Here is a 25,872-nt window from a genome sequence, read left to right as displayed (position 1 = left end):
TCTAATCTCAGTATTTGGGAGGCAAAGGATCTCTGTGAGTTTGAAGCCAGCCTAGTCTATATAGCAAGCTCCAGGACAGTCAGGACTTTATAGAGTCCCTGTCTGAAAAACAAACAGACAAACCAAAGAAAGAAAAAAAGAAAGAGAGAGAGAGGAGGGGAGAGAAAGGTTTTTCTGTGTGTGTACTGTGTAACAGTGCCCTCTGAGAGTAAAACATTCCATCCTACAGTAAGCTCTGAAGTCTCTGAACCGGACCAGAATCGCTAGGCTCCACCCTGCCTCACTCAGTAAGCAATAAAAACTCAGAGTACCCCTCAGAAGGAAGCTAAATACCAAGAAGTCTCTCCTAGGGAGAAAAGCTGAAAAGAAGAATCTGAGACCAGACCAGCTTGGAAGAGGTTCAGAACAACCAAGGTTCCAACCTGCTGTGCTATGTGCAGCCTGCGCAGTGGGCTCCAGGTTCCTAGCTTTGGTAGCTGTCTGCACCCATGCTGGTGAGCTTTGGTGATGCAGCTGTCTTTGAGTCATTTCTGCGCCTCACCCATATTCCTGTAAGTAACCCCCAAAACTCACTGGCTTACTAAACTGGACTTCGGTGGTATCCATACTTTGGACTGTCATGGGATCTATATCTGGGGTGAGTAGATATGTGTGTTATGTCTCCCCAGGAAAAATGTTGTCACATAACAGTGGGCATTAAAAACAAACAAACAAACAAACTCAAGAGCTGGCTCAGTAGTTAAGAGAACATGCTGCTATTTCAGAGGACCAGAGCTTGATTCTCAAACCCGCATCTGGCAGCTCACAACCAACACCTGCTCTAAGCCTCCAGCCTCCTAGGGACCTGCACTCATACACATACCCATACTCAGACAAGATTACAAAACAAAAGAAGCTGGGTGTGGAGGCTCACACCTTTTATCCTAGCACTCTGGAACCAGAGGCATGCAAATCTCTCTGAGTCTGAGGCTTGCCAGGACAACACAAGGAGTTCTAGGACAGCAAGAGCTTCTTCATGTTAACACCTTGTCTCAAAAGTAAACAAATAGTACTGAGAGAGAGAGAGAGAGAGAGAGAGAGAGAGAGAGAGAGAGAGAGAGAGAGAGAGAGAGAGAGCAGGCGAGCCAACCCAGTTGCTTCCTTCAATTCACAAATAAATATTTAGTGGATACTATGTCTCAGACCTTGGGAGACCCCATCAGAGCTTAAATTGCTGGTAAAGGAAAAATTAGCAGAATTATAGAAGAGCAAACAAATTAACCCAATTCATCACCCAAGTGAAGGGCTAAGAATTGGTTAGGGTAAAAGAGTGGAGGAGGCATCCAACTTTGTTAATTACTATTGTTTTTCTCTTCCTTCCTTTCTCTCCCCACCCCTCCCTTTTCTGTTTTGTTTTTCTTTCTTTTTTTTTCTTTCTTTCTTTTTTTGGTTTTTCGAGACAGGGTTTCTCTGTGTAGTACTGGCTGTCCTGGAACTCACTCTGTAGACCAGGCTGGCCTCGAACTCAAAAATCCGCCTGCCTCTGCCACCCAAGTGCTAGTGTGCACCACTACTACCTGGCTACCCCTCCCTTTTCTTAAGAAAAATCTCAATACGGAGCCCCATCTGGCTAGAACTCTGTAGTCCAGGCTGGCACAGACATCCTCCTGTTTCTCCTTCCCCAATGCAGGGATTAATGCTTTCACTGTCAGGTCTAGCCTGTTATTATTGATTACTGTATGTGTACAGGATGTGTGTGTGGGGGGGGGGGGAGTCCCACATGCAGCAGTACACATATGGAGGTCAGAGAACAACTCAGATCACCAGGCTGAGTAGTGAGTGCCTTTACCTACTGAACGCCTCCCCCCACACCAGCCCCTGGGGGTGGGAACCTAGTGGCATGGTAGGCAGACCTCTCTTAGCAATGATAACCGTGAAGCAGAGAGCAGGGAAACATGTGGAAGAAAGTGTTCCAGGCTGAGGGAATAGCCAGTGCACAGAACCTGGGGCAGAAACGGTCTGGAGGGTTCTAGGAACAACCAGGCTACTGTGAAAGGGGTTAGAGGGCACTGGAAATGAAGTCAGCCCAGCAGGGTGGGGGTGGAGAGTGGGCAAAGCCTATCCCGGGAACAGTGGGCTGAGTTCTTTCTGTGTTCTGACCTTCAGGGTTATCCCAGTGCCCCCTGCAAGCTTCTAAGACTGGAGTCCAGACCATAGGCACTGAGACAGCATTATTAACAGGCCATGAGTGGCTTCCATTGTTAATTTTTGTCCTCATATTTCTGCCTCCATTCTCTGTTTATCAAACTGTAGGCTCTTCCTGCTGGTGAGCTTTAATCATCAGCTAAACAAATAAAGAGAATGGAAAAAAAATTCATGTGTGTGTGTGTGTGTATGTGTACAGCAGGAGTTACCATATAAAATACACTATTTCATCATTTATTGTTTTGAGACAGGGCCTTATGTAACCCTAAAGTTCAATATGGAGCTGGGCAGTGGTGTCACACACCTTTAATCCAAGCACTCAGGAGGCCGAGGCAGGTGGATCAGTCTACAAAGTGAGTTCTAGGACAGCCAGGGCTACAGAGAAATGTTGTCTAGAGAAAACAAAACCAACACCACTACCACCAAAACCCCCGAACAAAAAACCCTCACTATATAGCCAACATGACCTTGAATTCCTGATCCCCGCTCCTGTCTCTACCTCTCAAATGCTAGAATTACAGGCACATTATGCACTGCAGGGAATCAAACCCAGGACTCCATACATGCTAGGCAAGCACTCTCTACCTACTGCGCCACATCTCTGTCCTCTACTCTATGACCCAGGCTAGTGTGTCCAGCCCCATTTATCAGCCACTATGGCCACAAAGAGAGCCTCAAGCTGGACACCTTAACCACTCTTTAAAAAGCACAGGGTCTCACTGTATAGATGATCTACCAGCCTTAGCCCTTTAGTGCCTAAGCCACCACGCCCAGCTTTTAACTGATAGTTTAAGTCCACCCCTGAACTGGCTACCTTTCCAGCTTACAGAAGGAGGAAGTGGAGCCAACAAGAACCTCCCCTCTCCATTCACCCCAGGTAACAGCTATAGTGCTCACCAAGAAACTGTCAATTCGCAATGCATAGCTGTTGAATACATGAACGCTTCTTTTCCACGCTTCTGACAGAAGAGGTCCTGAGGACCAGACTGGGTAAACTGGGAACTCCAAGTCACACAGGGTGTGCACGATGGAAGTGGTTTCAGTCATATACTCACCCCGCTCATTTAGTTGATTCCGGAGCTAGCCCAGCTTTGAAGCCTTTGGGCCTTTTCCTCTAATGTTCTCAACTCTGTCTTGTGTATTCGACACACTTTCTTTCATCTAAGTTCCCTGTTCAATCAGCATTCACAGGTTGGTAATGTGGGCAAAGGTGCTTGCCACAAAGCCTGATGACCCAAGTTCAAGCTCTGACATTCACACTTGACACACCTTCCGACACAAAATAATTAAATAAATGACTAAAGATAGTCTTATAGTCAACACTCATATGTTGGTCAATTATTCTGAGGCATGGGGCGACATGCCTGGGTTCAGTCTATAAGTGAAGGGGGCATCCTAGAATACAACACAGATATCTGTTCATTTATAGTTTACATTTATCTATCAGATTGACTTTCGAGATAGGGTCTCATCAGGTAGCTCTGGCTGTCCTGGAACTCACTATGTAGACCAGGCTGTCCTTGAACTCTTAAAAGATCTACCTGCCTCTGCCTCCCAACTACTGGAATTAAAGGTGTGCACCACCAGGCCTAGCCTATCTGGGATTTTTTTTTCTTGAGACACGGTTTCTCATTGTAGACCAGGCTGTCCTGGAACTAGCTCTATAGACAAAGCTGGTCTGGAACTCCCAAAGATCTGCCCTGCCTGCCCCTGTCTCCTGAGTGCTGGGTTGAAAAGCTAGCACCAACTCCGCCCGGCGCCTAGCTGTAATTTTTTTTTTAAAGATTTATTTATTTATTTATTTATTTATTTATTTTATGTATATGAGTACACACTATAGCTGTGAGCCTTCATCTGGTTGTTGGGAATTGAATTTAAGACCTCTACTCGCTCCAGTGGGCTCCACTCATTAAATAAGCACACTGTAGCTGTCTTCAGACACACCAGAAGAGGGCGTCACATCTCATTATGGGTGGTTGTGAGCCACCATGTGGTTGCTGGGATTTGAACTCAGGACCTTCAGAAGAACAGTCAGTGCTCTTACTCATTGATCCATCTCACAAGCCCCTAGCTGGAATTTCTACTACATTAATTTTATCAACTTGTATGTGTATGTGGATGGGTACACATGCTACAGAATGGAGCAAACTATAGGTCAGAGGTCAGCTTTCCAGCGTTGGTTCTCCTTGTGCTATGTGGGTCCTGGGGATCAAACGCTGGTGGTCAGGCTTGGTGGCAAGCCTCTTTACCCACTGAGCCAAATAACAGCACCCTGTTTGATTTGTTTGTTTGCCAGTTGGGGAATTCACCTTGTAGATCAGACAGACTGGCCTTGAACTCAAGAGATCTGCCTGCCTTTGCCTCCAGGATGCTGAGATTAAAGGTGTGCACCACCACACCTGGCTGTTTGTTTTTAAAGATTTACTTTATGTGTTTATGTTTTCATATGGGGATATGTGCATGGGGCATGTGCATGTCAGTGGTTCTAGAAAGGGCCCGAGGTGCTATGTCCCCTGGAGCCTGAGTTACAGGCATTTATGAGCCACACAACATGCATGCTCCTAATCATGAGGTCATCTCTTCCTGCCCGCTTCTATTTGGTTTCTGAAACAGGACCCCATGCTCCATTTCCCAAGTCCTAGGATTCTATACATGCTCTACCACACTCAGCTTAGCACTTGTATTTCTGAAAGCAGGCTGAGAGAGGACATAGAAAACAACACTATAAAACTGCAAATTACATTATCTTTAATTTATATGTATTTGACTTTTATCAACTGACTAAAATGTAACATATTATGATTTTATACCTATAAATGCAAAATACATGCGATATGCTATATCAAATTACTTAACTATTTCATTACTCATAAGTACAAGTGTGGCTGTACGTAAAATCAACATTAAATGTAAAGTAGATGACATGTCAGAAACTGTTAAGAGCTATGAGTGAAAGCCCTCTAGGGAATAGAGTTAGAAACATATAGTTTTAAATAGGCTGATAAGTAGGTAAGGCTGAGGCAGGAGGCAGGAGGACCGCTGTGAGCTTCAGGCTAGCCTCAACTGCACAGTGAATTCCAACCTGGACTAAGGGCATAAATAAAGTGGTACCTTACGCCTTGGCTGAGTAAGGATGGAGGCCAGAGAGGCAAGAAGGGCAAGAATGAGTGACAGATGAAGACAGAGAACAAAGCCAGGGGCAGGCCAGTGAGCACAATAAAGATGATACCTCGGCCAGACTCATACCCGTAATCCCCAGGGCGGAACTTCTGATAACTAACATAATGACCTCAGTGGGAATGGTCGGAGTTCTTTTTTTTTTCCCCCTTTATATTTATTTTGTGTATGTGAGTACACTGTACTGTCTTCAGACACACCAGAAGAGGACATCAGATCCCATTACAGATGGCTGTGAGTGGAGTAAGGGCATGAGGTCCAAACTGAGTCTGTTCAGTGAGAAGAATAAATCAGACAACCTAGGAGAGAAAACGTGGGAGTCACAGGGGGTGAGAAGCAAAAACTCCTTCCTTGGCTGTTCCTCAAGGATTCCTCCATTTGAGGACCCTTCCCAGGTCTGGCCTTGCTTGCTTCCCATCAAACTATATGGCCAATGTGACTTGCCCATGGCACTTGGATCCTGATCTAACCCAGCAAGGAGCTTCTTTCTTCCCTCAGCACCAGGGAAGCTAGGCTTACAAGCTCCGAGCCTTCAGAGAGCGAGCTTCTGAAACCACACCACAGGTCCATCAGACACTGTCACTGCTCACTCTGAATCTGGCCAGGTCTGGGGACCCAAGAAGTAAACACAGCACAACGCCGGAGGTATACAAAAGGAAGGTGCGATTCCTCATCACATGAGCCTTCGAACGCTCCCAAGGCAGCCTGCACAGCAAAGCACAATGCAAGCGCAGTACTTGGGAAGACAGGTAGAATCTATGGGGAGTATTAACAAGTTCAAGGCCATCCTCAGCTACATAGTGAGTTAAAGGCTAGCCTGGGCTATCTGAGTTACTGTATAAAGAACAAACAGGGACCAGTAAGAGGGCTCAGTGAGTAAGGATGCTTGAAGTCAAGCCTGAACCCCCTTGATCAACATGGTGAAGGGACTTGTCCTCTGACTTCCTCGTGGCTTAGAATATGCACACATGTACACACACATGTACACTTGCATAAAATAAATAAAATATAAAAATAGCACCTCTACAGTGGGCTCTGGGGTTACCCAGCAACCAGACAGGAGTATTTCCAGCCAGATGCACACATATCCACATGGAGCTAAGGAAAAGAGTGTGCATATCCTGCCTCCAGGTCAGGTCTTGTGGCCCATTAAGTCACTTCAGTGGCTTGCCACCACCACCTGCTGGCTCTGGTGTGTGGGTCATGGTTCCTGCTATTAGAAAAGGTCTTTGTTGTCCAATGCTCAAGCCAATGGCTTCTAGGCTAGACAGGCTCTGAAACAGGTCTGTTTCTATTTCTCTCTCCCATTGACAGTCTCATTCTATAGCCAAGACTGGCCTCCAACTCCTAGTGATCCTCCTGCCTTTTTTCTCCTCAGTACTGGGAATGCTGGCACAACCCACAGCATCTGGCTACAGATTCTAGACTTCTTTCTTGTTTCTCCTTCTGCTACACCCACCCACTAAGCACTCTCTTCTAAAATCATAGCAGAGGCCCAAGAATGAAGCAGCCAGCCCCAGACTGCTGTGAGCCAGTGCTCCCCAAGTCTAGCACAGGCCTGTTACCAACCAGCGACTCAGAAGCTCTGACTGTGCGTGTGAGGGGCAAGAATGGTGAAGTCCTCCTGGAATGCAATTTGGCAAGCCTCCTCAGTGTAAGGGCACACTGCCGTTGCCTCAGCTATGCCTCTCCCAGGAAACTCTCTTGCATAAGAGATCTGAGGTCTGAGGATCAGGGATGGAAAAGAAATGTCAGGTCAGGTCACTCCCAGGCTCTAACCATCCCCCACACTCTTACAGGCTCCCAGCACTCAGAATCAAAGCAAAGTGCTGGCCAAAGACACAGAATGGAAACTACAGAGCAAAAAGACACCCGCTTACCAGCTCAACACAGAATATTGTGCAAAGCAAGACACCCAAAGGGCTAGAGGCAGAGCCTGTCATTAATCTGTGTCTAATTCAGGAAATGAGGATGTGATTCAGCAGTAGAGCCCCTGTCTAGAATCCCCCAGTGAGGGGCTGGGGGCGTGGCTCAGTGGTAGAGCCCTTGCCTAGAATCCCCCAGTGAGGGGCTGGGGGCGTGGCTCAGTGGTAGAGCCCCTGCCTAGAATCCCCCAGTGAGGGGCTGGGGGCGTGGCTCAGTGGTAGAGCCCTTGCCTAGAATCCCCCAGTGAGGGGCTGGGGGCGTGGCTCAGTGGTAGAGCCCTTGCCTAGGATCCCCCAGTGAGGGGCTGGGGACTTCTTTCAGTTACCTAGCATGCTAGAAGCCCTAAGTCTGATCCTTAGAGGAAACAAAACAAAATATTCAACCTATAAGAAGCAATAAAAGAGTACAGATGGGGGCAAAGAACACAGAGATATCTAAAAGAGAAACAGCAATACACATTTAAGTCCAACCTCATCAAAGATGATGTAAACAGAGCCTGGTATGATAGTTACGATTGCAGCTGCAGGGACTGGGGAGGCAGAGACTGTCCATGAACTTCAGGAACCAGAACTTCACGGCTAGACTGGGCTATACTTTGTCTCAAAAAAATAAAAATAAAATCAGGGGGATGAAGAAATCACTCAGAAGTTACTGCTTTTCCAGAGGATTGTGTTGTGGTTCAGTTTCCGGAATTCATGTTACATGGCCCAGAGCTGCCTGTAACTTCAGCTCCAGGAGCTTTCAGAATACCTCTATACATGTGTATACACACACGCACACGCGCACACACATGAATTAGCTAGCTAAAAGCTGTTTAAAAAAAAAAGCTGTTTTAAAAAGTGCTATCGCCAGGTGTGGTGGCACATGCCTTTAATCCCAGCACTCGGGAGGCAGAGGCAGGCGGATTTCTGAGTTCAAGCCCAGCCTGGTCTACAGAGTGAGTTCCAGGACAGCCAGGGCTCCACAGAGAAACCCTGTCTCGAAAACAAACAAAAACAAGTGTTATCTTTGGGCTGCAGATATGGCTCATGTCTTCCAGAGGACCCCAGTCCAATTGCTGTAACCTGTATTCAGGTGGTTCACAGCCTCCTGTGATTCCAGCTCCAAGGGATCTGACACCTGGCCTCTGCAAGGACTGAATGGGCGTGCACACACAATTAAAGATAAATCTTTAACTATCTTTGGGGACTGTGAGATGACTTAAGCTGGTAAAGGCACCTGCAGTCAGGGTTAGCAATCTGGGACATTCAAATCTTAGAACCCACATTGTGGAAAGCGAGAACTGACTCCTGCAAGTTTTTCTCTGACCCCCACGCTGTGCTATGGAATGAGCACCACTGACATTCACACAAATAAGTGTAAGAAAATCTGTTTTAATTGGTATCTTTGGGTGTTTAGCTGACAAAGAGTGAACTTGTAATGGTTGATAGTGACTGTCAGCTTGACAATCTAGAATTTCAGGATTCCAGGTTGAGACTATGAGCGGGAAGACTCACCCCGAATGTGGGGAGCACCATTCCCCGGGTTGGAGTCCTGAACTGAATAAAAAAGAGAAGCGAGGCAAGCGCCAGCCAGCGCTCCTTTCTTTCTGTTTCCTGACCGTGTAGACAATGTGATGGACGGACTGCAGCAGTCTGCCTCACACTCCTGCCATGCTTACTCCCTCCTGCTAGGCACCATCCTTGAACTGTGAGCCAAAATACACCTTTCCATAGAGAAGGACAGAAAGAATCTCTCTGTCTGAGACTAGCCTGCAAGTGTCTCAGAGCCCCCAGGCTACCAGGCTCTCCAAGGAGTGTATCAGTACATTAACGTTAGAGGCCCTTGAGCTACATACAGCCTAACTTTGTCTATTTCAGGGCAGGTACAGTATCAAGTGGCAAAAACTCGATAATAATAACAGCAACAACAGCTGGGACAGAGAGCAACTGGCAGGGTCCTTATGTCATCGGAACTAAATTCCACAACTGAATTAAATTCCACAGCCACCCTCCCAGGGGGTGGTGTGGATCAGTAGTCAATCCAAGCCTTAAGTCTACATTTCCCATCCCTACCCCAACTCACAGGGCAGGTGCCCCTGGACTGCCTAAACTGACCCTTAATGTCAAGAGTCACTATACATTGGGTGGCCAGGGAATGAATTTTGATGTCTATAACATCAGTTACTGTGAGGAGGAACACAGAGCTTTGGTGACCCAGAGTGTCATCCTTCTGACTACCAAGAAGGCAGTAGGGCTCTCTAGCTGGAAACCAAGCTGGGAGGGTAGGGCCTTTGCTCTCTGCACATCAATCTGTCACCAGCCCTTAGTAGCAGGAGGTGCCCTCACATATATATCTAGGGACTCCAGGAGGCTGTTGACCATGGATCAATTCCCACAGGTTACCAAGGCATTAAGGACAAGGGACAGGAGCTTCTGAACTGCACCAACCGTGATTTAGGGTCAAGAGATAAGAGAAGTAAGCTAACTTCCAAAGTGGCTTTGGACTTTCTGGCCTTGGACCTGAGAACTAGAACCTGGTCTAATAGCTTGTGAATAAACACTGGCAAGGTGTGTGTGTTGTGATAATGATGACAACTATGATGGTGATGATGATGATGATGACGTCAACAACGACAACGACGACGACGACGAGGACAATGATACCCAGCAAGGCAATGATCATCTCCATGCCTCAGTTTCCTCCTCTGTGAAATAAGGCACTTCTGATCCAAACTCCTAAATGCAACTGTAACAGCACAATACTCCAAGTCTTTTCCAAAAAGATGTGTCCCAGACATAGACCAGGTAGAGCCAACTCAGGTTGTCCCAATCTAGATTCTAGATAAAGCCCTTAGACAGAGCTGGGCTATAGCTCAGTTGGTAGAGTGCTTATTTAGCATGCACAAAGACCTGGGTTTGATTCTGTGCCAACAGAGCAGGGGGCTGTGGGCAGATGCCTGCTTAAGCAGCCAGCAGTAGAGCATGGGGAAGTGGCCCTGGGCACAGCCCAGTAGAGACAGGTGAGAGTGAAGGAGCTGGGAGCCTGGGTGTGGGGAAAGCAGATAAAAGGGCTGGAGATAAGGCCAGGGGAAGGAGCCAGGTACAAGGACTTTGGATGAAGGACAGGGATCTCTACCTCAGAGAACCTAGAGCCAAAAGAGGGGTTTTTCCAGCCTTATAGCTGCCTCTGCCTGCCCTCTACCCACCCAGGTAGCCCTCACTCATTCCTTCTTTCCCCTTTTATATGTATGTGTGTATGCGTGTGAACGCACAGTGTGCACAATGTGCTATGTGGAGGTCAGGAGGCAACCAGTGCGGTGGGAGTTGGTTCTCTCCTCCTACCATAGATCGCATAGATCGCTGAACGCAGGTAGTCAGGCTTGGTGGCAAGCATCTTTTATAGAGCCACCTTCTTGCCCACTCCCTGACTTTCCTTGAGACACTGTTTCAGGGAGTTTGCTATATAACTGAGGATGGCCTTGAATTCTATCTTCTAGCCTCGCCGAGCCTCCCCACAGGGCCCATCCTCCCACCTTCCTGGGTTCCTGAGCTTCCAGAACACCTGCTCTAACCCAGGAAACCTGACCCTAGTCCCTCTGAGCCAAGAGGCTTCTGGAAACTCCCTACTTTGTTCAGGAGGAGACTCTGACCTTCACACCTGGGTAAGGCTCTCCCCACAAGTACACAGCACGGGAAGGACAAGTTGATTCTCAGCCAGGTGTCCCTTCTTTGGGAGCTACCCTCACACAGCCTCACCTTTGCCTCCCTTGGCCAACCCAGGGGTGATTGAGCTTTCTTATGGAAGGGCTGTCCCTCACACCACGTGCATGCCCACCTATGAGCTACTCATCCCTGTGGCCTTGGCTCATGCTAGATACTAGCTCTCTGACTCCTTTTCCATCCACAAAACCACAACATGCGTGTCCAGTTCCATCTACCAGGCCCATCCTCCCTTGAAAAGTTCCTGGTGGCTTTGATCAAAATCCCTCAGGCCAAGGGAGTCTTCTTATGGCTAGCCGCTGTGCCCAATGCCTGCAGAGAACACTCGGCTTCAAGAAGCTACCAGGGTGCATAACCCAGATGGAAGCCTCCTCCGGAACCGGTCCAGGAATACAGATCCAGAACTGCTTCCTCACCTGCCCGGAAGGCAAAGTTCTGCCTCACCACACCCGAGAGGGGCACACACCACAGGCCAGGAAGATGGACACTTCAGTATTAGAATTAACTAGCAGCAAATCTCAACTCTGGTGGCAATTTGGCATTGGACCTTGAAGAAGTCAATTCTCTGTCTCTGGAACAGACAGATGGCCAGAAATAACCTGGGAATCTAAACTGTAGATTTCTTTCAACTACGTCATCTCATTTACCACTGCCCCCATCCCTCCCCAGCCCCAAACCATTACTCCAGTGCTGAGGACGAACCCAGGTCTCACACATTGAGAAATACATTCTACTGGCAGGCAAAATGGCTGAGCAGGTAAAAGGTGCTTGTAGCTAAGCTCAGGGGCCTGAGTTCGATTCCCCAAGACCACAGGGTTAAAAAAAACCAAAAAACGAGAAAAACAACCAATGCATATTGTTCTTTGATCTCCACACAAGTGCTATGGCGTGCACTCCCTCTTCATAAACACAAATCAGTAAATAAATGTGATAAAAAGGTTTTTTAAGGGCAGTGGTGGCACACGCACGCCTTTAATCCTAGCACTTGGGAGGCAGAGGCAGATGGATTTCTGGTCAAGGCCAGCCTGGTCTACAAAGTGAGTTCCAGGACAGCCAGGCTACACAGAGAAACCCTGTCTCGAAAAACCAAAAAAAAAAAAAAAAAAAGCTTTTTTAAAAGAGAAAGCAAAATGCTCTACTACTGAGCCAAGCAGTGTCCGAGAGCCACAGAACATGGGACAGAGAAAAGCGTGCACACGTGGTATTTGAAAGGCAGCTGGGGGAGGAAGACACAGGAGGGATATAAGCCTTTACACCCAGCAAAATCTCCACACAGAGCCATCTGCAGGGACAGCAAAGGATGAGTGACCGCAGGCCAGAACAGCTGCGGGTGACACGGACGCCTGAGCAGGTAGATGTAGAATTTTGTTTGTGCACTTCCCTTATGGTTCTGGATGTGTTATAACCAACCGATCATATAATGTACAGCGGTGCACATGCAGACCTGGACTAGTACATACATCACGCGTGATTCTGTTCTTTTTATGTTTTGAGATGGAATCTGCTATGTAGCCTAGGCTGGCCTGGAATTCCCCTCTTCCTACCTCGGCCTCTCCAGTGCTAGGAATTCAGACCTGAACCGCTATGCTTACTCTGTGTGTGCGTGCATGTGTACATGTACGTGTGTGTTCAAGGATGTCATTCCCCAGGCTCCACCTGCTTAAAAGAATAATTCTTAATATTTTATGTCACATGTATAGCGGTCAGAGGACAACTCTTAGAACTTGGTTCTTTCTAACCTCAGAGGTCCCAGGAATCCACTTAGCTGATCTCTCTGGCCTTTTCTTCAGGCAGGGTCTCATGGAGACTTGGGGTTCACCGATTAGGGTAGCCTAGCTTGGCAGAGCACCCCAGGAATCCACCTGTCTCTGCCTCCCCACTGCCAGGGCTATAAATATGCACTGTGATGGGTGACTGGTTGTTTTTTTGTTTTTGTTTTTTTTTCCTGAGACAGGGTTTCTCTGTGTAGCCCTGGCTGTCCTGGAACTCACTCTGTAAGTTGGCCTGGAACTCAGAAATCCACCTGCCTCTGCCTTGTAAGTGCTGGGATTAAAGGTGTGTACCAGCACTGCCCAGCATCTGTTTTTGTTTTTTGTTTTTTGTTTTCTTTTTATTTGTTTGTTTTTGCTTTTTGTTTTTGTTTTGTTTTGAACTAGGGTTTTAGGGCTTGAACTCAGGTCCCCATTCTTGCAAACCAAGCACCTTAAAAACCCACCCCTCCCCCAGCACGTGCACACGGTATAATTTACTGTGTTTTTCTTTATGCATGTGTGTAGCTGTGTTGAGTGTATGGAACTGACACTGTAAGCACTTCTGAGCCACCTGACATGGGTGCTAGGTCTTGAATGCTGGTCCTCACAATAAAGCAGCAAGCGTTCTTAGTTGGAGCCCCTGTCCCTCCCTGTATTTGTATTGAGATAAATAGTTATCTTCTGCTATCTTGGAAAGAGGATATTTATTTAGGCACAGAAGTTGGCTTGATGTTTTCCAGCAACAAAAGGGGGCACAGCCAGCTCCAGGCTTCTTAACAATCAGAGTTAGGGCCAGCCAGATGGCTCAGCAGGTGAAGGCGCTGACCACTTAGCCTAACCACCTGAATTCCACCCCTGTGGACCACATAGTGGAGAGAAGTTTGTCACCTGACCTCAATACACATAGTGGTGCACGTGCAAACACACATACACAATATCCAGACACAAATTTAACTTTTTTTTTTTTTTAAAAACTCTAAATTAAAGTACAAAGTCATGGAAAGGGACATACCCAAGAAGGAAAAGGTCTGGGTGGACTCTAGAAAATTCTGTTCATCCAAGTAAGACGCCAGGAACTCTAACAAAATAGTGAGCCTCGAGCCAAGCCTGACAGAAGTCTATGATGTCAGCACTTAAGAGACCAAAGTAGGACTGCAATTTAATTGCCAGCCACAGTAACTTTGTGAGAACCTGTCCCAAGTTATAAAGAAAAGGGAAGACTGAAGGTGTGGCTCAGCGGTAGAGCCCCTACCTAGGACCCCCAGTCAGGGGCAGGGAGCGTGGCTCGGTGGTAGAGCCCCTTGCCTGGAATCTACTACACACCAAAAAAAAAAAAAAAGGTATGCCTATACTCATACACACACAAAATAAATGTAAGTATAAAATTTAAAGGAAAAAAGAAAGTGGAGGTATTGAGAAACTACCTGCTGTTAACCTCTGGCCTCTATCCAAGGGACACACATGTTCATGTGGACAGCTACATACCACATACTCCTGACCTAGGCTGTGGGTCTACAAACAGTGATACTGAGCAAAATGCGCTCACCCTAGGGGCTGAGGAAATGGCTTAGTAAGTAAAGTGCTGGCTGAATAAGTGTGAGGCTCTGAGTTCGAACCCGCCCCACCCCCTGCCCAAGTCCCATGTAAGGGTGGTCACAGTAGCACATATCTGCATTTCTTGTGATCCTGTGGTAAGATGGGAGGTGGGAACACAAGAATCCCTGAGTGCTTATGAGCCTGTTACCTTGGCAAAACAAGAAACAGTACCTCGAACCAGGTGGAAGGCAAGGATGGGCACCCCGGATTGCGCTGAATTCCACACACATATATGCATTGGCAAGTCCATGCCCGCACACATACTAACTCATGTCATAAACACACGTAGAAGGCACTCAACCTGAAGGACAGCCAGGCGTGGCAGTGCTTGTCCATAATCCCGGCACTTAGGAGGAGGTAACAGGAGGGACAAACTACATGAGACCCTGTGTCTACCAACACGCTGAAGGATAACATTCTACAGGTGGCATTCCACAACTGTGAAACAGTGGCTGTGGCCAGGATGACAGTCATCAGGGACAGTTGCTGGGAGGATGCTAGCTGGGTGTGGCCAGGAATGTGCTGTGTCTTCATGAGGTGTGACTTACACTATGGCCAAGACTTGTCAGAAAACAAGTGTGGACTTTGTATATTTTATTGTATGTAAATTACACCCCAGCAAGAAATGATAATAAGGATTTGCAGCAGTCCTCCATTACCTGAGGGGCAGAAAGTCCGAGATATCTAGAGGATGGTTCCGGACACTATTGATATGGCCTTTCACATATATTAATTAGTATATAAGTTAACCCAATTAATATTATCATTTATTTATATCAATAACAAATGAGAATATATAAACAATATATGAAAATTCTATATTCTATATACATATATATCTACAATAAAGTCTAACTTATAAGTTAGGCATAGTAAAAGATTAATAGCAACAGAAATGAAATAGAACAATTAGGGTTGGTGAGATGGTTTGGTGGGTAAAGGTGATTGCTGAACAAGCATGGAGATCTGAGTTCAAGTCCTGAAACACCATAAAGATGAAAGAACAGACTACACAGCCGTCTGTTGACCTTTACAACTCTACCATGACACATGTATACCCACACACCGCAACAATAAAATGTAAAAAACGGAACAATTAGCCATCTACTAGACGTTTATGAATGTTATTTCTCTGAAGATGGTTTATACAAGGTGTTTATATTGTATTTTGAAGCAGGGGCTCATGTAACTCAGGCTGGACATAAACTTTCTATGAAGTTGGAAATAATCTTGACCTTTTCATTCTCCTGCCTCCATCTCCCAAGTGCTGGGATAAGAAACTTGCTTCACCACGCTCAGTTTAAACCCAGAGTTTTGTTCACAGATAGGCAAGCTGAGCCAGGCCCTACCCTGTGTGTGTATTTTGTGTCTGTGTACATGTGTGTGCTGGTGCCCAAGGCTAGTGGAGAACATGAAGTGCCCTGCTCCACCACTCTCTGACACTGACGATGCCTCCTCCTCCACCTGTTTTCTCCACCTCCATCTCTTCCTCCTCCTCCTCCTCCTCCTTTTGTTTTTTTGAAACAGGGCTTCTGAGTAGCCCTGGCTGTCCTAGAACTTGCTCTGTAGACCAGGCTGCCCTTGAACTCCCAGAGATCCTCCTGTCTCTGGCCACCACTGCCCAGTATCTGCCTTACTCTTTTCTTTTGAGGCAGGGTTTCTCATTGAACCAGGAGCTAAGCCCTGATATAATGCCCCCAGCACCAGCTCTGCCCTATGCCTGGGTTACTGCCATGGAAGTGGCCATGCCCAGCCTCTGATGGGAGTGCTCAGATTCGAACGCAGGTCCATATGCTTGTGAAGCAGAGCTTTCAGAGATGCAGCTCTCTAAACCGGGAAGGTACGTTTGATCCATTTTTGCTGTTCATATTTGTTGTATTTTGTGAGGCAGTGTCTTCTGTACCCAAGTCTGGCTTCAAATTTGCTACATGGCTGAAGATAGCTTTGAACTCCTGATCTTCCTGCCTCCACCTACCAAGTAGATTTACGCATGTGTTACAACACTGGGATTTTTAGGGTGTTTGTTCAGAGACGGACTTGCTCTGAAGCCCATGCTACCTTGTAATCCTCCTTCTTCAGCCTTCTAAGCGCTGGACAACAGATTTTTACCATCATGCCTGTATTCACCCCTCTTGCTCGATTTAAATAACTGAAACTATGAAGTAGAGGAGCCAGCATGAGGAGCCTTGGGAGCTACCAAGCCCCCTGAGGAGACCTCTCCCCTCTACACCAAGCATTCAAGGCACTATGTGTACCGCAGGAGAGGCAGAGAAAAGTTAATGTTCAGTGCATTGGTGGGCTCCAAGCTGTGGAAGCCAGCCCACCATATAACTAGACAGACAAGCTGCAGAAGTGCCCACACCTGGTTCAGGATACATGGGGGAACTCGGACCTCATCTTTAGGTACCCTGGGATGCTGAGATAGCAAGGCTCCTCATAGGCTCTTTCAAGGTCCCTAGGGTCATTAGCAACAGTCCCACAGCATTAGACAGGTATCTCAGCTCACTGGGCCCCTGAGTCTGCTAGAGAAGAAACTAGGGAAGGGTCACTGAAGAATCATGAGCTCCCTACAAGCAGAGGGAAGGACGGAGCTGGCAACCAGAAGGGTGCAAAGGCAGCTGAGGCTGGCTGGGGGGGGTGGGTGGGTGGGGGGGTGTATGTGATAGAGGGTGTCCTGAGTCATCCACCATTTATTTCTCTGACTCAATCAAACTGCGGAATGAGTGACTCTGTCCCCCAACACACTTCACTCCCAGTGCTGGTGCAGAGCCTGGCACATGCAGAACACTTGGTCGCACAAGACTGCAGTTAATAATGGGGTTCTCAAGAGAAGCGAGTCTTATCATTCTCATGCTTTTGGTTCCCCACGCTAGGTTTTAAGGAAATGACCAGCCCTGTCACCTAGACACAGGAGTTAGAAGGGGCAGAGCCAGGTCTAACTAAAACCCCAGGTAGATGACCCAGTGTACTGGCTGGTTGTGTGTCAACTTGACACAAGCTGGAGTCATCACAGAGAAAGGAGCTTCAGTTGAGGAAATGCCTCCATGAGATCCAGCTATAGGGCATTTTCTCAGTTAATGATCAAGGGTGGGAGGGCCAATTGTGGGTGGTGCTGTCCCTGAGCTGGTAGTCTTGGGTTCTATAAGAGAGCAGGCTGAGCAAGCCAGAGGAAGCAAACCAGTAAGGAACATCCCTCCACGGCCTCTGCATCAGCTCCTGCTTTCTGACCTGCTTGAGTTCCAGTCCTGACTTCCTTGGTGATGAACAGCAATGTGGAAGTGAAAGCTGAATGAACCCTTTCCTCTCCAACTTGCTTCTTGGTCATGATGTTTGTGCAGGAAAAGAAACCCTGACTAAGACACTCAGGCATCCAAGGGACATACTACCATGCAGAGGCTACAGCCCCCTTCTTCCACTCTCCTTGGTGAGAACAATTCTTCTTCTGTTTTTCTTGAATGTATTTGTTTTGTGTGTGCATGCTACAATGGATCAAAATCAGGGCCTCCTCCTTGCTGCTGGGTCTCAGCCCCACCTCTTCCAGGGAGATTCCAGGCACTGCACTGTACTTTACACCCTCAGACCCCTTTTTTTCCCTAACACAGTCTCACTACGTTTCTCAGCCTAACTTTGATCTTCCTCTGGAGCCCAGGTAGGACTCAAACTCAGGATTCTCTTGCTTCAACCTTGCAAGTAGCTGGGATTTTGGGCCCACACCAGCAGGCCTAACAAATGGGAACAATTTCTTCTGACAATATCAGCACCTGTGCCCTACATTCCATACGTCCAAGGTATGAACCCCTAAACCTAGGCAATCAGACAACGGCCCCCAGGGTGAGATCAAGACAGAGAAATCACTAATGTCCCCAAATGGGGAACTCGGAGAATGGATAAGCAAGCCCAAACCCTCATGACCTGTGATCTGTTTTCCCCACCAAAGAAATGGACTTAATGCAGCCACCCACTTCTCAAAGCATAGGCCATCCCCTGGAGGAGGTGAAATGGAGTCTGGACCCCAGAAACAATACAACAAACAACACCACGTGAATGAATATGATCTCACTGAAAACTCAGCAGAAACACCCCAGCAAAAGTCAAAAATGATTTATGCACTGTGGAGCAGGGATAACAGACCAAAGAAAGAATCAGGAAAAAAAAATGTTCCAGGAACATCTGGACAGGCTATGCGACTTTGAACTTTGAGTGGTTGCTTTCAAATTTCTCTAATAGAAAATGAGAATCTGGGCTGGAGAGATGGCTCAGGGGTTAAAAGTCTATCCAGAAACCTCGAATTCACCAACTTCAATTCTCTGCGCCCTCTTCAGTTGGCTCAAAGTTAACTCCAGCTCTAGGGGACACTACACCTTTGACTTTCCTGGGCACTGCACTCACATGTGCAATCCCACCACCTCCCACGTCTATTAATTAAAAAATAAAAATGTGAAAAATAATTACACCAAAGCAAGCACAGGAGCCTCCTTCAGAGGTGAGGCTTGCACTGGAAGCCTTCTGTAAGTCAGCCATTTAAACATCACAGCCATCCAAGCAGAGGGAAGCTCTGTTACCCAGAAGTCAACTGAGGCTGCATGATCTGTGACCACCATAACTGCTGACTGGTGCCTTCCACTTCAAGTGCCAATACCTGGCCTGCTCTGATGGCTCAGTGCACAAGCCACCAAGCCTGATGGCCTGAATTATATCCTCAGAACTACATGGTAGATGGCACCTTACAATCTGTCCTCTAACCTCTACATAAATAAATGTAATTAACACTTTTAAAGATGAGTACGCCATGAATAAACTGACTGTCTGGCTGGAAAAGCTTTATTTTTTTTCCAGTCAGGCTTAGTGGTGCACACCTTTGATCCTAGCACTCAGGAGGCAGATCTCTGTGAGACTGGTCTACACAGCGAGTCCCAAGTCAATCAGGGCTAAATAGTGAGACCCCTATATAGAAAATTAAAAATTAAAAAATAAAAACTTTAAACACACAACACAACACACATACACACACTGCCAAGGCTGATGGCCTAAATTTGATCCCCAGGTCCCATACAGTGAAAGGAGAGAAATGACTCTTCTGAAGGCTGTCCTCAGACCGCATTCACTGTGGCACTCCCACACCTCCACACATACAATAAACAAACAAACAGCCCGGGCAGTGGTGGCGCACGCCTTTAATCCCAGCACTCGGGAGGCAGAGGCAGGCGGATTTCTGAGTTCAAGCCCAGCCTGGTCTACAGAGTGAGTTCCAGGACAGCCAGGGCTACACAGAGAAACCCTGTCTCGAAAACAAAAACAAAAACAAAAAACCAGAAATAAACATATAAATAAATGCAAGACTCGCTCCCGTACTCCCCCCCCCCAATAAACAAATACATAATTAAGAGCAAGACTGAGCTTGGCGAGGTGATTCAGCTGGTTAAAGGGTCCTCTGTGCAAGGAGGATGTGGTGAAAAGCCAGGTATGGCCATGCATAGCTCCAGCATTGAAGGAGAGGAATGGAGGGAGCGGAACACAGGGATTCCAGGCTGAGAGTCCCTGTCTGGAAGAATAAGGTAAGGGGAATGATAAAGCAGGATCCCTGGGACCTCCCTCTGGCCTCTGCACTTGCACACAAACGTACACATATGCACACTTACCACATACACACTCCTAAGTTCCTATACATACAGAGTACAATACCTCGCCAATGGGACCTGGGAGATGGCCATGCAAGGCAGACAATCTGAACTCAGTCCCTGAACCCTATGTAAGCGCCAAACAAGGTGGCGAGCATCTGTAATGCCAGCATTCCTATGGACAACAAAATTTAAAATAAAAGATGTGTCAGGGAGGCGTGGCTCAGTGGTAGAGCCCTTGCCTAGAATCCCCCAGCCAGGGGCTAAAGGTATGGCTTACGAGCATGCAATGAGACCCTGGATTCCAGATTCAGCACTGAGAAATCTGGCACCCTGTTTTGTGCCTACCTATTATAGAATTCCTAGCCCAGCTAGGTTGAAAAGGCTGCTTGGAAAAAGAACTAGCTGAAATGGTACAGATCCCAGACATAGTGAGTGACTCATGAACTTCACCCGAGTTGCATTTCCTGGTTAGAGCTGGTCCCAAGATTCATGGAGGAGAAGAAACAGGACTAGAGCCAGCAAGCCCCATTTGGGTAGCAAGTTACAGACATGAAATTCAGACCCACAACTGGGTTCCAGAGCCAAGGTTCTGTACTACATACGTGATACAGGTTCTGAGCAGGGGAATAAAGCAAATATGTCCTGGGACACAAATACTGCCAAGCTCGTTAAGGCAGCTCAGCAGACAGACTGGATGAGAACAGCCAGGATGGACAATGACTTCCTTACAGGGCAGCATCCCAGACATCTCTGAGAGCTACCAGGAGACAAATCCCAGGCCTTGATCCAGGAGGTTGGCAATGCACGGTAACACAGCCACGCCATCACAGGAAACAATGTCTTGTCTAGCCAGTTTAATATCACAGAGCCCCCTCCCAAGATGGAAAAGCTACACAGGAGGTGTTCTAGGAAGATAATGTGAAAAAGCAAAGAGCTGAGCGATAGAATGTGGTACAAGCTGTACAAACTGAGTTTCTTGGGAGGCAAGCGTACACGCTCGCCCAGAGCTCGCCCAGCGTTGAGACGTCATCCCCGGGGAGGAAGCTGGACGTGGGGGGGCTGGGAGAAGGCTGGACAGCAGGAGAACGACCGTAACTTTGTTTCAGGTTTTTGTTTTTATTTTTTTAATCTGTCCTTTAGGTATTTATCACTTTAGAAAATGAAACTCGCCAAGTGTGGAGGATGTGTATACCCTTGATCCAGGTACTCCAGAGGCAAAGGCAGGTGGATCTCTGTGAGTTCAAGGCCAGCCTGGTCTACAAAGCAAGTCCAAGAGAGCCAGGATTTGTTGAACACAGAAACCCTGTCTTGATAACAACAAAAAAATCTGGTGTGACAGAATCTCAGCAATTGGAGATAGTATATAAATAAATAAAAGCAAAAACAAAACCAAAACAAATAAAAAATTAGGATCAGGAAGGGAAGAGCAAAACAGCTCAAACTTCCTCCTTAGAGTTTCTCAGACAAATTAATCAAGCCCTGCTGCAGGGAGCCCAGCAATTCTCCTGCTGACCTGGCTTCCAGCAAAAGCACTGATCCCAGGGCTGATCCATCAACAGTCCCCACACACACACACACCCACCCCCCAACTCCCCAGCAAGTTTAGCTGGAAACAATTGAAGAAACAAAGGCACTCTCCCTCCCCAGCCACCACCTGAATACATATAACTCATACACAAAATTCATTGTTCCCAAACTAAAATGCCTTTGGAAAGCTCCTCAGGCCCTCTCACGGGGGACCTTGTCTGTCCTGGAGACACAAAGGCTTCAGTCAATTGGGAACAGTTAAACAGGGGCTGCTAGAGGCACAGAAGGAATTGGGGGGTGGGACTCCTTAGGGACCACTCAATTCAGCACTTCCCAACCTTGCTTGAGGCTATGCTGTGGCTGTATCTTTCATAGCTGGGGACAAAAAAAAAAAAATGGCGAGCAGAGGGGGGATGTATGACCCTGCTGGGGAGAGGAAGCCAGGTGCAAGGCTCCTCCTGGCTACATCTAAGAATCAGGGGAGGAGACCAGGATGAGATGACCTGGGCCTCCCACTCCAGCTCCTGACCTGCTGGAGGGTGAGGGGGACTGGACGCAGGCCTGGCTGCTTGAAGCCCAAGCTCCTTGAAAGAATGCCACGCTTTTCTGTTTCCAATTAACATCCCCCCCAACCCCCCAGACACCCTCTGCATTCTTGAGACTAGGAGTCAAGGAAGTCTCAGGAATGGGGAATGAAGAGCGGGAGCTGCCCTTGGGGCTAGGAAACCCCACATATGCCCGAGAACCTCCTTCCCCCATCCTTCCTGTGACCCAAAGGTTTGACGCTGAGCTGACTCCTGGTCCTTCTGTAGGCTAAGGGAACCCCTACCCCAATATCCCAGGAAAAGTTAGCAAAGGTGGTAGAGGCTTCTGGGAAGGAAAGCAAGCAAACAAGTACACAGTAGGCAAGACACAGGACTGTCCCTCTTTAGATCTAATTTAAGTTTCTCCCATCTTCCCCAAATGGGCACTTCCTCTCAGGCATACTGAATCTCTAAAGTCAGTGTTCCCAATAGCCCCGCTCCTCCTGGTGTGCCCAGCCCTTACTTAAGTTATGTTATCCTTATGGAAGGAAGAGATCGGTGGGGGAGCAACAACCCTAGACTCAGACCCTCGCCTATGCCTCACGACAAACTCTCCCACTTGCAACTTGGCCAGCACAACTTAGCCAAGGAACCTCAGTTTACTTGCCTGTAAAAAGGGCACCACCCATATCACCTCCCTTACTGGGGACAGTAAACTTTCCTCTAGTGAGCACACCCCAGCCACTGATTACTGTACTCTCTAACGGTCTGCTCAACTTAGCATGGACCACCCCTCCACCACACAGGTCATCCTTACCCCAAACATCTAAGACTAAATAGATGGCTACTCCTTTCCCTACCTCCAAGTCAGGTCCAAGAACTTCCAGTATGTGGTGAGGAGGTGACAGAGCCAAGCAGGTTACAGACCTGCCTAAGTAAGGTTAGGCCTGGTGTGAGATCCAAGTTCTTTGACAGTTGTATCAAGACACCATGTGGGTCCCAGGCCAGAGGAGCAGAAACCACTACAACAGCCTCAGACAGACAATCAGGTCAGCTTCCCTCCCTACAGTCCAACGACAGCAATCAAGCTAAGTCAGATGAAGTAGCATTGGATCCCAAGCGATGCCAAGCCTTCATCCAGCTAGCCCTGGGTTAGCCCTGTCCTGACACACACCAGTCACAGATGAAAACGACCCATGGAGCTGAGCCCTCATCCTCTTCTGCCAAACCAACTCGGCAGGGAAAACATCTGGCAGATTTCTTCCAAACCCAAGTCCACTTAAGTCAAAGGGACAAAGTAACACAAAGTGAGGACCAACTGGTTTTGAGCTAGGCTGTATAAACTCTAGGATGTTATGAATTGGGGCTCAAGTGACCCCAACTGTGTGACCTTAAACTAGTCCTTTAACTACTCTAGGCCTCAGTGAGCCTGCCTGGAAAACGGGAACACTCACTGTGCTAACGCCTCAGACTGTAGCCAGGATGGAAGGCATTTAGCAGTAACCAATCCAGGGTAGAGAGTGGTTATTTCCGGCTTCTGGGAGGTGGGGAGCTACAGAGGAAGGCAGGGTACTGAGGTAAACAACTGATAAGTCCCGTGGGGCCGCCTAGGAAAGGGGTGGTCTCTAAGCGTGGCTTCCCCTGTTTCCTCATCTTGGGGGTTGGGTCAGAGTGGACTTAGAGTGCAGGTGTGGGGAGGAGCTGTGTGCTAAAGATCTCTTGACTTTCAGCCCAGAGTCTTGGATGTTCACACATCTCCATATTTTTCTGACACTACGTTGGGGGTAGTGACAAAAGGGGATAGAGGTTTAAGACTTGGGGGTGGGGTACCAAATGCAAGTGTAGAGGCTGGGGACCTCAAGGGCCCTGTCATCAAGACTTCCCCAGGAGAGCTGACCCGGCAGCCTCTGACCCCACCTCCAGGGACGTTCAGCTGCTCAGAACCACAAAGCAAAAACAAAGGGGCGCGGAGAGGAAGGAGCCACTATGCCTTCCAATCACCGCGGTCGCCCGAGCCCGCGCCCTCCCGCGGCTCGTCGCCCGGTCCTCCGGCTGGCGGAGGCCCAAGGCCTGGCTGGGTAGCTCCCTGGTCCCTTGTCTCCCCGCGGCTGCCGGTGACAGGAGCCGAGGAAGCAGTGTGGGGCAGCCAAGGCGATGGGAAAACCAGATGGTCCTAAACCTCCTCCTCCCTCCACCTCCCCACCCAACCATCCATCCATCCATCCATCCTATTCCATCCCTCTCCCTCCAAGCCCGCGGCCTGGCTGCCTTCCGCAGGGACCTGGCCGGGATCACTCCGGGGAAAGGACTGCCTTTGTCTAAAGGTCACCACCCGGAGCGCGGTGCCCGGGTTGGGCCTGGTGCCTCCCATTCCTAGGCCCACGGAGTTGGAGTTCAGGGGCCGCCCCAAATCCCAGAAGGTGACAGGCGTGGAGGCTCCCTTTTTTCCCTCCCTTTGATCCCTAGGCACAGGCCTCCTGCAGGACTAGCCAGCTGAAGGGGCGGGGGTCTCCTACGCTCTCTGCCGGGGATAGGAGAATCAAGTCAACTCCTCTCATTGTTTAGGGGCGATGGAGACGGGAGACCCAGTGGCCTGCATCCCAGTTCATCTCTCCCTACAAGCCTGCAGAGGACCCCCGATTCTCCCTGGCACCCCCAAGAGGGACTTGAGGAGGGGGCGCACAGGACGCGCGACAGGAAGGGAGATGGATCGAGCTGCCTTTCTGTGGCCCTTTGCTCTCCCCAGAAAAGGCGGGGAGCACGAGGAGGGGAGGGGGGTCCCCAAGGCGGGCGGGGGGTCCCCGCCCCTCCCCCCCGTGGGACGTTCGCTCTCGCCCCTCTCCTCCGTTGCATTGTATTCCGGGAAGGACCAGGGAGGGAACCGGGGCGCAAGGTTTGAGATCGGGGAGCAATGAAGGGGGAGCTCTCTGCAAGATCGGGGTGGCGGCGGTGGCGCGAGAGACCTGGGATGGGGGTGTGCGGATAGTGGTGGGCGCTGATCACAAAAAAAAAAAAAAAAAAAAAAAATCCAGCCTGAGCAGCGGCAGCAGGCGCTGCGCCCCGGTTGGGGGGCTGAGTGTGGAGTGTCGGGGGGGAGTGGGTTCGGCCCCAGCTCTGGCTCTCCCCCCCCAACACACACACCCTCGCCGCCGAGCCCCACTCCCCCCCTCGCTTTTGCGCCCTGTCACAGCCCCGACTCGCAGGTAGAGAGAGTTAAGAGATTTAAAGAGAAATTGCTACATTGTGAGAAACTCACCCTGATGTTTGAGCAGCCGTCGGCGCGGGGTCTCCGGGACGGCCCCGCACGGGCTGCACAGGGAGGACCCAGAAGGGGCCGGCCGGCCGGGCCGGTCAGCGCACTGCCTGATCGCATGGCGGGGCCCGGCTCCGCTGCGCCCGGGCCCGCCGCCGCCCTTGCAACGAAGCGGCCCCGCGCGGCCCGGCCCCGCGCCCCGCTCCGGGGAGCGCCCCTCGGGTATGCAAAAAAAAAAAAAAAAAAAAATTTTTTTTTAATTAAATGCAAAAAAAAAAAAAAAAAAAAAAACCTAGCTGGTTTTGTGTCCCGCCCCCTCCTCTTCCTCCTCCTCTTCCTCCCCTCCGCCCAGTTACGAGGAGGAGCCACAGAAGGCTCCGCCTGTATTGTGGCAGCTAACCAATCGTAGCAAAGAGCGGTAGAGCGGCAGATCTGATAGCCAATAAAAAGATGCACACTCTGTGGGCGGGAGCACAGAATCTCGGCACCGCCCCCTGCTCCTGGCACGGCCGGGCTGCTAGGTTGTCTGCTGGGCTGTGGTCCGCAACCTGGAGCTGGTGTTCGAGTTGGTGGTGGTGGAAGAGGAGCCAGAGGGTCGATACGTGTCCGTAT

At 48.8% G+C, this 25,872-nt stretch overlaps 1 protein-coding gene across 2 annotated transcripts in view; it reads right to left on the bottom strand.

The window, feature by feature from the left end:
* The window catches only part of Bicra (BRD4 interacting chromatin remodeling complex associated protein), a 78,949-nt gene extending 53,536 nt beyond the window's left edge, over positions 1-25,413 (bottom strand). For both annotated transcript variants that reach the window (XM_085842149.1, XM_085842150.1), the window contains exon 1: positions 25,264-25,413. The gene's annotated coding sequence lies outside the window, so the exon portion shown is untranslated. The remainder of the gene's footprint in view (positions 1-25,263) is intronic.
* Between the last annotated feature and the right edge of the window lie 459 nt (positions 25,414-25,872).

The sequence above is a fragment of the Mus caroli genome, unplaced genomic scaffold, assembly GCF_978045245.1.
Source record: "Mus caroli unplaced genomic scaffold, Mus_caroli_1 scaffold_8, whole genome shotgun sequence".
Classification (NCBI taxonomy): Eukaryota; Metazoa; Chordata; class Mammalia; order Rodentia; family Muridae; genus Mus; species Mus caroli.
Note: the sequence above shows the minus strand (reverse complement) of the source record. Positions and strands in the feature narration are given on the sequence as shown.